The sequence below is a fragment of the Macaca thibetana genome, chromosome 5 (assembly GCF_024542745.1).
Source record: "Macaca thibetana thibetana isolate TM-01 chromosome 5, ASM2454274v1, whole genome shotgun sequence".
Taxonomy (NCBI): domain Eukaryota; kingdom Metazoa; phylum Chordata; class Mammalia; order Primates; family Cercopithecidae; genus Macaca; species Macaca thibetana.
Window position 1 is genome coordinate 48,097,662 of NC_065582.1, and position 13,291 is coordinate 48,110,952.

A 13,291-nucleotide genomic window follows, 5' to 3' on the forward strand; every position below is an offset into this window, starting at 1 on the left:
AGCTCATTTGATCCTCATGATAATTATTAACCACATTTTAGATGAGGAAACTGCAATCAACAAAGTTAAGAAATATTCTGAAGGTTGCACAACTGGTAATTGGCAGTGTGACTCCAGAGAACCCTCATTCATTATGCCACACTCCCCTTCATCTATATTTAAAGCTTATTAATCCACATTCTTGCAAGCTATAGCAAATTATCCTCAATGGTCTGCTACATTTCAAATTTATCTTCTATTCTTTGTACAACAACCTAACACTCACCTTTCAGAACTCACTGATAGGGGTCCTTCCACCTTTAACAGGATGTCTCTCATTTTTGAATTATGGCAATTTACATAAAAGAGAGCATATTAAAAATCAGCATGCTACTGACAAGAGGTTGTAGACTTTGAAGGGTTTTTATCTTCCTGTATCTAATCTGATCTAGCAATGAAATTCATAGAACACAACCAATCTCATTTTTTCCAAAGGCCTATCCAACAAAAACAAAAGTCTAAATCACTTACTGTGTGTGAATGTACACATACATAAAATTTTCCAACTCCCCACCCCACCACAGCCATCATTTTACCATTTTGATAGCTGCTAAGCTTTCCCTATAAAGTGTGATATTCATTTTCTTCAGGTCTGTTTTATTCTGAACTTGTCTTTCATAGATGAGGAACTAATTACCCTGAGATCTTGTTATTCTCTTGTCTATGTCAGCTGTTCTAATAAGCCCATAGTGACAGGAAAAAAGATAATTAAGATTACTAGAGAGAAGAGGAAAGTAAATAGGAAGAAAAGAAAAAGCTAATGTGGAATGTAAGAAGTTAAAAGTCAGAAGTTTAAGAAGAATTCATTTCTGCTTATCAAGACCTGCCTTTTAGAGTGCTTATAATTTTATTTCTTTGTGCTTTTCTTTTCAATTCTCATCTACTTTTTTTTTTTTGCCTAGTGAAAGGAATATAGGCTAGGGAATCAGAAAGACCTTTTGACACGGGCTCTGTCACTCCGCAGGCATGTGATCCTAAGCAACTTTTTACCTTATCTCAGCCCCAGTTTCTTCATCTATAAAATGGAGATAATCACACAGACCTCTAAAAGCTGTTGTTGAGAGTAAATGCAATTATGTATGTAAAGAACCTAGGACAAAGCATGCCACATAGTATGCATAAATATAAGCATATACTGCTTAGTATACACGAATGATAGCTCCTTTTCCATGTTCAGTCATATTTGTCCAATATGTAATATGCCTTTATAATTATAACAACATAATATCTAAATTCAGACATTTCCTTCTTTCTATGGTTGTATACTCATTGCTAATAAGAGGTTTTTCCCCTGTGAGAAGGATTAGTTCATTTCTTGCTTAATAAAGAGAGATAAAAAATAAAGTAAGTCTGAAAGTGCTAACATCAAAATGAGATCTTCTAATATTATTACAGAAGAATTTCATTAAGTTCTAATAATTAACAAATATAAACTAATACACATGGATATCAAATCTAATCTAGGCAAGTTGAAGGAGACAATATACTCCATAATAAAGTTTTCACATCCTGAATTGATTTTCAACAACAAATTTTAATAAAATATATTTTCTTTGCATTTCACATTATTTCCTGATATTCATTGATATTTCCCTTTTGTAAGAAATCATTCAAGAAACATTGCTAATAAATACTAAAATGTAATGGAAGCTCTTATTTGTTTCAGATGTAAACACCTTCATGCTAATACCTACTTTATTTGCTTATAAAAGGTTCTGTAGGTATGGGAATGTTTAGAAGTACACCACACAACAATGAAAAGATTTCTTATTTCAACCAAAATTACCACCTCATTTCCTTTTAGAAGTGAAATATATTCTTCACTAATACTTCCAAGACTTATCATGTGACCACAGAAAAGTTACTCAAAGACAAACCACTCACATTCTTCATCTGCCAAGCAAAAACATAGATTATATCCTTCTCTTTGATTCTCCCAATGTTTCTCACATTTATTTAAACAGATATTTCACTATTATTTACTCTGTACACAGTACTGAACTAGAAGTCAGGATAGGGACGGGGAGAGAAACATGAATATACATGGTCCTTCCCCTAATGGATTTATATCATCTGGTAGGTATATCATCAGAGAAGGTAGACTCCATCTCTGAGTTAGTCCTGTTCCCAAGAATAAAGTTCTGTCGCACAGCCTCACTGTTCTGGCTAACCAGTGTTCTTATCCCACTAATTCACTTACTTGGTTTCTTTGCAAACAGAGCTCATGTTTCTGACATCTAATTATTGCTTCAGATGACCTTGACCACAGTTGGAATAATCACCTTTAAATTGCTTGGTTCTCATATTGGACCAGCTTCCCCAGGAAACATCTTGAATTTTGTTTATGCTTCTAATTATGTATGTAAATAGATAATTCTTCTTCTAATTCTATTTCTAGTTCTTTACTCTCAGCAGTTTTTAGTGGGAAAAAACAGTGACTTTTAGGCAAAGCTCTGCCTTTGTATTCATATTATTCAGTTGCAACCTATGGCTGCAGCTTAATTTCATCCTCCTTATTTCTATAGTTTACAATAATCCTGATTTTCTTTTTAATTCTTTAGTATTTATTTCTCACCACATGGCTAACAATGGAAGGGGAAAGCTGTTTTTTCATTTCCCACTCTTAACTTCTCCAAGCTTGTGCTTTAAAATTAAAATGGCCTGTTATATTTCTATTACATAATGCATTCCCTTTCTATCACAGCTTTAGAGAAGTTACTATTATTTTACTTTCATTAATTCTGTCTTTGAAATCCCCTAAATGTCCTTGCAATTTCATAAGGACACAAGAATAAAGTGAACATTGAAACATGAGATCCTCTTTGCTGATCTTAACTATCCAGTGGGAGTTGTCATTTTGTGGTACGGAATCTTAAGTCCCAGCAGTTTTCCACTTCTAAGATAATACTGACTCGAAAAGCAGAACACAGAAGTAGCATGGAAATATTTGGGAACGTTATGTCATGAATATTTTTCTCATACATTTTTAATTATTCAGTTAATTTATTCAGAAAAGTAGTCAATGCAATTATAACAAATCTATGGAACTTCAAAGGCAGAAATATCAGGCTACTGATTAATGTCACAGAAACCTGATTATGATGTCTGATGTTATCAAACAAAAAGAAATTGTTTTATAAATTTTATAGTATCTAATAAAAATTTATGTTCCATTATTTTTTCTTTCATTAAAATATGTATATATTATGAGTAACTACAAATTTTAATCAATATATTGATAGATGGATAAACAGATGGATGTTGAACCTTAAACTGGCTCACATCTTGTCTAAGATAATCGGTTGGCAATAAATAAACATACCTGGGGCCAGGCACAATGGCTCATGGCTCATGCCTGTAACCTGAGAACTTTGGTCAGGAGGATCTCTTAAGGCTAGGAGTTTGGGACAAACCCAGGCAACACGGCAAAACCCATCTCTACTAAAAATACAAAAATTATCCAGGTGTTGTGGCTCATGCCTGTAGTCCTAGCTACTCTGGAGGTTGAGGCAGGAGAATCACTTGAACCAGGGAGGTGGAGGTTTCAGGGAGCTGAGATTGAACCACTACACTCTAGCCTGGGCAACAGAGAGAGAATCTGTCAGACACACACACACAAAAATTGACATACTCGACATTAGCATTCAGTGACATATATTAATCAGGCTACAAAAGGTAATATTGACCTATATGTAGAAAACTAAAATAACACACAAACTTTCATTATCCTGACTGTTCAACTGTCACCAGACTCAAATACATCAAGAATCTTTAGGCCAGAGGTGATGTACCCCATGAGACAGGCCTTACCAACTGTGGGGATCTTTAAAATGTGCTGCTGTGGGGAGCACAATGGACTGACATTTCACCTAAAACTCTTTTGAATGCCACTACAGCACTGGTGCTGAGGCCATGCCTCTCCCAGGCTACATTGTTGGGGAGACAGGTATTAATGCAGGTCCAAGTTCATTTCTGTGAGATGAGGGACTCCTCTAATGGACAGTTTTGACTGAAGAGGTCAGTCTGTCCTTCAGCTTGGCCAAACTTCCTTAAAAGAGTGCCACAGTCCTGGACTCTTCCTGCTCAACCCTCCTTTCTTCTTGCTGTCTATCCACAGGTGCTAGGGCTGCATTAAAGGATGGAGGCTCTCCCGCCAAGGCCTGCTTCCTCCCCTTCATCCTCCTCAGTCAACTCTCCAGGAAACGTCTTGGGTGTCAAGTCGTGTCTTGGGTGCTTGCTTCTCAGATGATAATACTGATCTAGTTGGCATTGAGAGTTGACTGAGAAAGCAGATGGTAAAATGGGTTTTGAGGACTGGCATAGCAAGGAAGACCCCATCCTGAGAAGCATTTAATCCACGGATATCTCCTGATACAAGCCGGCAGCACAACAGGTTGTTACTCAGATAAAACATGTCATCGAAGGAAAGTGCCCATGCAGGTATGATTTTTTATTCATTTGAAAGGCAATGAGGAGTAATGCTTACAAGGACTGTGCAGTTATTGCTGATGGCCACTATGTCGTACTGATGCCCTACAGAAGGATGATGAGAAACAACAGCTATACAGGAACAACTACAGGGTAAGCGTGAGAGACAGAGGATTATGCAGCAGCTTACCTGCACAGAGAGGTCCCTACCTCCATTTTGCTTCTTACCATATTTTCTCAATTGATTCCAATTTGTGGCTTTGTTATATTTAATACGTCTTTTAAAGATACCTTAAGTACTTCAGGGCAGGAAATAAATTAATATCATAATTAATTCATCTTGTCACGTAAGCCCTCATGAGGGCTAACATGATTTTGCAGATGATCTGTTTAATAGAAGTTTCAATGTAGGCAGAGATGACACCTACTTGACTAGAGCCCCTTGCTAGATACAAGGTTGAATTCATTACGGACCACTGGCCTGTCCATAGGAATCCTAGTAGAAAGACAAAACTCCCACAGAACTCTTGAGGCATCCTTAGCCAATCTCCAAAATACAAAGTAGGATTTTCTTTTCATTCTTCCCTTCTTGTCTTCTTGCGCTCTCCTTCATTTCCTTATTGAATTACTCTTTTTTTTTTTTACTGACTTCTAAAAAGAATTTAAGGCAGCTCTGACCTAGAGCGAGCGAAGACTGAAATAGTGTGTCTTAAAATCTCTGTCTGTCACTTTCCCAGGCTTCACAGAACTGTAAGGAAACTCTAAGAAATATAAAACACAGCTGGGTACAGTGGCTCACGCCTATAATCCCAGCACTTTGGCAGGCTGAGGCGAGTGGATCACTTGAGGCCAGGAGTTGGAGACCAGCCTGGCCAACATGGTAAAATCTGTCTCTACTAAACGTACAAAAATTAGCCGGGTGTGGTGGTGCACACCTGTAGTCCCAGCTACTCTGGAGGCTGAGGCACAGGAATTGCTTAAACCCAGAAGGCAGATGTTGCAGTGAGCCGAGATCTGCACCGCTGCACTCCAGCCTGGGTAACGGGGGAGAATCTAGACTCTGTCTCAAAAAAAAAATAGTAACCTTCCCCCAAGTGGAAAAATTAAAACACAAAAAATAATGACAAAAACAACAAATTAATTCCAGTGCAAGGTAATCTATAGTTACATGTTAAAGTTGCTCAGAGAAAAGGAAGATCAAGATGGGACTGATTTGGCTATATATGAAAAAAGGAGACAAATAATTCAGGTAAACAAAGGCTAGGAGTTGTGAAATGAGTATCATAGTTTATTCAAAGGGGAGAGAAGTACAGACCTGTTTGAAGAAATAATTGAATGATTGAGATTGTGAGAGGTAAAATTAAATAGAAATGGTCAGATCAGATTTGAATTTATGTTATGGGCAAAAAGGAGCAACTAGGAGTTTTTCATGTTGGAATGACACCTAATGACAGGGTTTGCAGAAAGAATTTGGGATAGGAAAAGCTATGAGTTTCTTGTTGTGATCTCAAATGGAAGCAAGAAGCATCTGAGCTTGGATTTTTTTAAAAGTGCTGTCGGAGATGAGAAAGATGAAAGGAGTAGATTGGAAATAAGAATTGGCAAAAAATGTATCTTCCTTCTTACCTCTTACCCATTAAACTTCAGATCATATGCCTTTGCCATAAGCGTTTGTTTCCCCCCACACAGGAAGAAATAAATTAGTTCCTAATTCTTTTGCCTTACATTTGCTTGCCTGCATCAAATTGAAATTAGAATTGGAGTTGAGACTTATTTTAAGATATAGAACAAAAGCATTCTTTGAAATTTGATTATAAAATAATATTTCAGGTTTTTAACTTTGTCTAACCTTTGTTTGCATTATAAAATTGGTTCTGTCTTCCACAATATTTAAATTTTGGAATTAACAAAATAGAAAGTACCTCAAAAAAGTGCATTTTTATTTTGTAGGATTTAGATTATCAAATTTCCCCCAAAGATTCTATAGTCAGTTTAATATTTCTGCATAAATTACAAAGCGCTTAACAAGTCATGGTCTAATATACATAACTAAATTGTTGTCCAAATTTTTAGCATCAGTCAACTTATAAAATAAAAATGTGAAGGTTTGTATTCAGACCTTCTAAGTTACACCTGCAACCATCAGGAGACCAGAATATAGTGACTCCTTTACTATCACTGATGTACCACAAAAGCAGATAAACCACATGATACTCCTGCAAGTTTATCTCAACACTTATATGCCATTCTTTAATAATCTAAACCGAGAAGCTTTTACTTACTTAGCTAATTATTACCTAACCTAATTTGCTAAAAAAAAAAAAAAAAAAAAAAAAAAAAAGATTCCAAAGCATTTTGCATAAGTAAAGTATTAGGTCACAAAATAATGATAAGGAAGATTTTAAATAAAGAAAAATAGCTATGCCCTTCTTCTTTTTTTTTTGAGACGGAGTCTCGCTGTGTCACCCAGGCTGGAGTGCAGTGGCGCGATCTGGGCTCACTGCAAGCTCCGCCTCCCGGGTTTACGCCATTCTCCTGCCTCAGCCTCCGAGTAGCTGGGACTACAGGCGCCCGCCACCTCGCCCGGCTAGTTTTTTGTATTTTTAGTAGAGACGGGGTTTCACCATGTTAGCCAGGATGGTCTCGATCTCCTGACCTCATGATCCGCCCGCCTCGGCCTCCCAAAGTGCTGGGATTACAGGCTTGAGCCACCGCGCCTGGCGCCCTTCTTCTTTAATACAGAAACTAGAGATCACACAAGTAGCCCATCTGAAGTTGATACAAATTCAGGATAAAAGATTTGCAGAGTCAGCTACCAGAAAGGTTTCGCATCATTACTAGGCATTTGTGTTGGTGCAGATAATAAAAACATAACCTGTAGAAATTTTTGTTCTCTAAAATTATAACTGTGTAGAGATTGCAATAACGTAAATGATGTGACACTCATTTGTTCCTCTCTCTCTCTCTTTTAAATCTTTTATTATTCCTGGTACTGCCCTGGGGTCAACTCCAGTCACGAAGCTGTACTGCTGCAGCTGTAGCAGCAACATCAGACAGGCACCAAAATCTCTAAGAGAAAATCTGCGTATTTGGCCAGAAGAATCAAGAAAATGAGCCTCTGGAAGCTGGAGAATGTGAGGGAAAATATTAGAGTGGAGATAATTCTGTGCATGAGGTGACACAAGTCCAGGGCTCACCACCAATATGCACATGTACAGAACAGATAAAAAAGAGCAAAGGTGCTGAGAACTGAACTACAAAATAAGCCACCTTCCAAGTCTGACACTAACCTCTGAAAGATGCATGTGCAGAATTGACCCAGAACAGCATAACAAAGACTTTGAAGGCTTAACTACTCATTAACCACTTCCCAAGTCCCAAATAAGTCCTTGAGTAGCTCAGGCATCGGGCAGACCCAAAGAGTAAACTGAACAAACACTGGGACCATCATCCACAAAAAAAGATCAGACTTGAGATCAACACCTAAATGGGACAATTGCCTGCTATATTAGTCTATTCTTACATGGCTATAAAGAAATATCTGTGACTGTATAATTTATGAAGAAAAGAGGTTTAATTGGCTCACAGTTCTGCAGGCTGTACAGGAAGCATAGTGGCTTCTGCTTCTGAGAAGGCCTCAGGAAGCTTCCAATCATGGCAGAAGACACAGAGGGAAAAAGGCATCTCACATGGCAGGAGCAGGAGCAAGAAAGAGTAAGAGGGGAGGTGCCACACACTTTTAAACAACCAGATCTCGTGAGAACTCACTCACCATCATGATGGTGCTAAGCCGATCATGACACACCACTCCCATGATACAATCAGCTTCCACCAGACCCTACCTCCAGCCTTGAGGTTACAGTTAGACATGAGAATTGGGCAGAGAAATAGATCCCAACTATGTCACCTACTCATGTAAAACAACAACAGTATCCTGAACATGTTAACTGTACCAAAATCTCACAACAGAATGGTCCAAATGTCCATGGTATAATTCAGATTTATCTGACATACAAAAAAGCATGGAAATGTGATCAGTTTTAAAGGAAAAGAAAATTAACAGATATCAACACCAGGATGATACAAAGTGTTGGAATTATCAGACAAACATTTCAAAACAACCATTACAACTATGCACATTGATGGAACGTTAAATACTATTGAAGTGAATAAAAGACAGAAGTTTTTCTTAGAGAAGTATAATTTATAAAAAGTACCAAATAAAAATTTGAGGACTAAAATACCACAATATCTGAAATAAAAATTATATTGGATTGACTCAAGGGCCAAATGAAGATGACAGAGGAAAAACGCAGATCATTAGAAATTTATCCAATCTGAAGGACAGAAAGAAAACAAGATTGAAAGTAAAGGAAACAAAGAGAATCCATAGCCACCAGTACTGCTCTGAAAAGAAAGCTGAAGAGAGTTCTTCAGGCTGAAGGAAAATGATACTAGAGAGAAACGTAGAACTTTAAGAATGAGAGAACAGCAACAGAAATGGAAAATAACTGAATAGACTGATTTTCTCCTCCTAAAGTCTTTAAATATGTATGAGTGTTGAAAGCAAGATTTATAACACTGTCTGGTTGGGTTTCTAATGTTCTAATGTAAAATACGATTATAACTACATAAGTAGGAAGAGAAAAGGGAACTAAATTATTAAAAGGTATTTATATTTTATTAGAGGTTAAAATATTAACTCTTATTAGTCTGTGAAAAGCTAGGTATGATTAATGTAAACTCTATAACAGATACTAAAAAAAATACAGGAGACTTAACTAAAAATCCCAAGAGATTAATTAAAATAGAATAATATAAATATTCAAACAATCAAAAAGAATACAAGAAAGGGAGAACAGATAAACAAAAACACAAGGAAAATGGAAAATGAATAACATTTTGAAAACATTTAAACCTAAATCAAATTTTATCAATAATTACCTAATACATAAAAGGTATAAACATACCTATTAAAAGATAGAGATTGTCAAACTCGATATTAATAACATTTAAGACCCAACTATAAGTTGTCTATAAAAAATTTACACAATGGCTATGATATAGATAGCTTTAAAATACAAGGAAAATGTGCACCACACAAACACTAACTCATGTGCTAACATCAAAGTCCACTTCAGAGCAAAAAAAGTTACCCAGACTGAAGGAATAAAGAGAAATATTACATAATGATATAAGGGTCCATTCATAATAAAGATATACAATCCTAAATGTGTAGGCACCTAACAATGGAGTTTTAAAATACATGAAGTAAATATGAATGGAAATTTAAAAAGAAAAATATTCATAATTGTAATTGGAGACATAAACATTATTTATCTATAATTATTAGAACAAGTAGACAAAAATTCAGCAAGGATATAAAAACCAGAACATTATCAATCAACTTGACCTATTTGACATTTATAGAACCTTCTGTCCAATAACAGCAGAATACACATTTTTAATTGCAACTGAATGTTTAAAAACATGGACCACATTCTGGCACTATAAAAAAGCAAAACAAACAAACAAAAATCTTAACACATTTAAAAGAATTGAGGTGATATAAAATGTTTTCTGAGCAAAAAGAATTAAACTAAATATCAAATCTGCAAAGATATTTAGAAAATCCCCCATATATGTGGAAATTTTAAAAACACACCTGAATGATCCATGGATAAAAGCAGAAGTCTCAAAAGAATTAGAAAATATTTCTAAGTGAACTAAAATGAAAACAAAATATATCAAAATTTGTGGAATATTGCTGAAACAGTGCTTTGAGAAAAATTTATAACACTGAATGCTTACATTAGAAAAGATAACAGGTGTCAAACAATCTTAAGTTTACACCCAAAATGGAAAAATCAGAAAATAAAAACAAAATAACCAGAAGTAAGGAAAGTGTTTACCCTCTTTGTTGCAATAAGATTCTTCTTGCGTTACTCATGTTTTGCCCTCATATCTGGAACTTACTGGAACCATTCTGTATTCATTACTGACACATAAACAGAAAATAGCATGAGTTCATTGTAAAAGATAGTAAAGATTACTTCGAAAAGTAAAATCCATTCTACCTGGGTAGGAAGTTTTCAAGGTAATCAAATGTTCACAAAACTGGGTGCCTCAGTGTCTAAAAATATGACTTACTAAGTTTTCAACTATTGAGAGCAGAATGTTGTAATTAATAAAATATTTAAACTGTTCTTTACTTGACTATGTTCCACGATCCAAACTTTTAAAAAAGTTTTAAAAAATAAGCAATAAAACTTTCCTTTATCCAGGGCCAGAAAGATAAGAGAAATAGAGGTTTCATTATGATATTTTGCTCTTGTGGTATTTGTTCTTTAAGGACTTTCCGAAACTTAGCCCCTCAAGATGATTTGCCTTGGCCTCATGACACATAAATAAGCCATCTTGAGGGATAAGAATTTATTGGATTATAAAATCTGTCTTTATTAACATAAACCATGTTAAAGAAAAATATCTCAGCCTCCATAAATAATTATATTCCTGAGTTTTAATCTGCACAGTTGAGAATTCTACTTCACTATACAGCAAAGCATCTCATATCCAGGTTGTTTTAAAGACATGATTGAAAATTGTATATCCATTATTAAATTTCAACCCAGTTTTAAAATTTCTTTTTACAATGTTGTATTTCATTTATTTAGACATTCATTCATGCACAAATACGTCTTCAGTAACTGCAGTATAAGTCGCTGTTTCTATTATCAGTAATAAAGAAGATGCCAGTATAATGAATAAGTCAATACTTAATAAAGTATGGTGAATGCTGTGTTATGTGTAGGCATGTGGGTATTGGGAAGTATGTGAAAATAACTTGTATCCCAGAAGAGGTGGGTCAAGGAAAGCTTCTCAGAAGAGCTATTGAATTTGAGTTTTTATAAGACGAAAAAGATTTTTCCAGTTGAAGAAGCTCGAGCAGGCCATTCAGAGCTGATAGAGAAATGCATGCAAAAAACACTGAAGTTTATGAAACCAGGACTTCAGGAAAACTATTTATACATAGTCTGGCAAAGCGAGAGCATCATATGAATTGGGGAACAGCAAGAAATATAGCAGGATCGATAGGCAAACACAAGATAGAGGTATGAAAAATACTTGAATTTTATCCTGAAGGTCATAGGAGGCACTGAAAAAACATAAGCCGAAGGATGATCTAATCAGATTTATACTACAGGAAGATGTCTCAGGTGTTAGTGAACAAAAAGGATAAGCTTGGCACCCTAGACACTGTATTTGCAGTGTTTCAACTGAGAAATTGTTAAAGTCTAAAGGAAGACAATGGCAGTGAGAATGGAGATGAAGAGCTGGATATCGAACTTATTTAAAGTGTATAACTAACAGGACTCAGCACTTGGTTGTATATGACTAAAGATGAGGTACAAAGAAAGATTGAAGAATGATTCAGGGATGATTTTTAGATTTCTGAATTGAGTACCAGGCTGATGGTGGTTCTTTTTACAGAGTAAATATATGGGTTTGGTGGAAAACATAATGAGTTCAATTTTGTATGTATTGAGTTTGTATTCTAGTGCAGCACTCAAACAGAAGCATCCAAGAGGTATCTGGATATACAGAAGCAAATATTTGGACATAAGAAAGCATAAGAGAGAAAACTAGAAAGGAAAGATAAATTATATTTGAATATGTTAATGTCAATATAATATTTTGAAATATTATGTAAGCTATAATTAATATAGTATTAATAAAATATATTGTTAATATAATAATATTATAGTATTAATATAATAACTTATATCAGTGGTAGCAATCTAAGTTGGTAGGAAGCCTCCAAGCAGAAATTGCAGAATGAGGGAAGAAGGTGACTAAATAGACATAACCATGGAAAACAGAGCAACATATAAAGAATGGGTAGGAAAGGAGAGCTCATGAGGCTGACTTAGTAATACCTATGAGACATGGAATTCTGGAAGCTAAAGAAAAAATTTTAAGGAGGAAAAAGACATCAATTGTGTCAAACATTGCAAAATCAAAAGGATAAAGATTGGGAAAGTTTCCATTTAAATTTAGCAACTATGAAGTCATTTCCAAGAGCAGGTTTAATGGAATATTGAGAAAAGAAGCCAATATTGGACACAGGGTGGGGAACATCACTCACCAGGACCTGTCGTGGAGTTGGGGGAGGGGGAAGGGATAACATTAGGAAAAATACCTAATGTAAATGACAAGTTAATGGGTGCAGCACACCAACATGGCACATGTATACATATGTAACAAACCTGCACATTGTGCACATGTACCCTAGAACATAAAGTATAATTTTTTAAAAAAAGAAAAAAAAGAAGCCAATAAATAAAGATGCGAAAGTAATATAAAAATAATGGAGATGCATTTTTTAAAACTGTGAAGATAAAGAAATAGATATAGTTGTAGTCAGAAGGTGTTGAAAGGTCAGGCATTTGTTTTTAAGGTAGGAGAGACTAAATATGTTTATAGGATAAAAAACATCAGTGACATAAAGAAAGAATCTCAAGAGAGGCGGTAAGTGACGAAGCAGATCTCTGAGAAGGTTGGAGGCAGGAGGCATAGGTAAATACCAGAATAGAGGTGTAGGAATATTTTCTCATTCAAAAGGTAGGTTGAAGGTAGGAGAGGAAAGAAATTTTAAAAACGGGAGAGATGAGTTTCCCTAACCATCTCTTTGTGTGTGTGTGTATGAATTGGGAGACGAAGCCAAGAGTTGACAATGAAAAAGGAGTTGAGGGCCTTAGTGCAAGGCAGAAAGAGCTGACAAAGGTCACAGGGGAAATGGGAATAGAAATAAATGCACAGAATA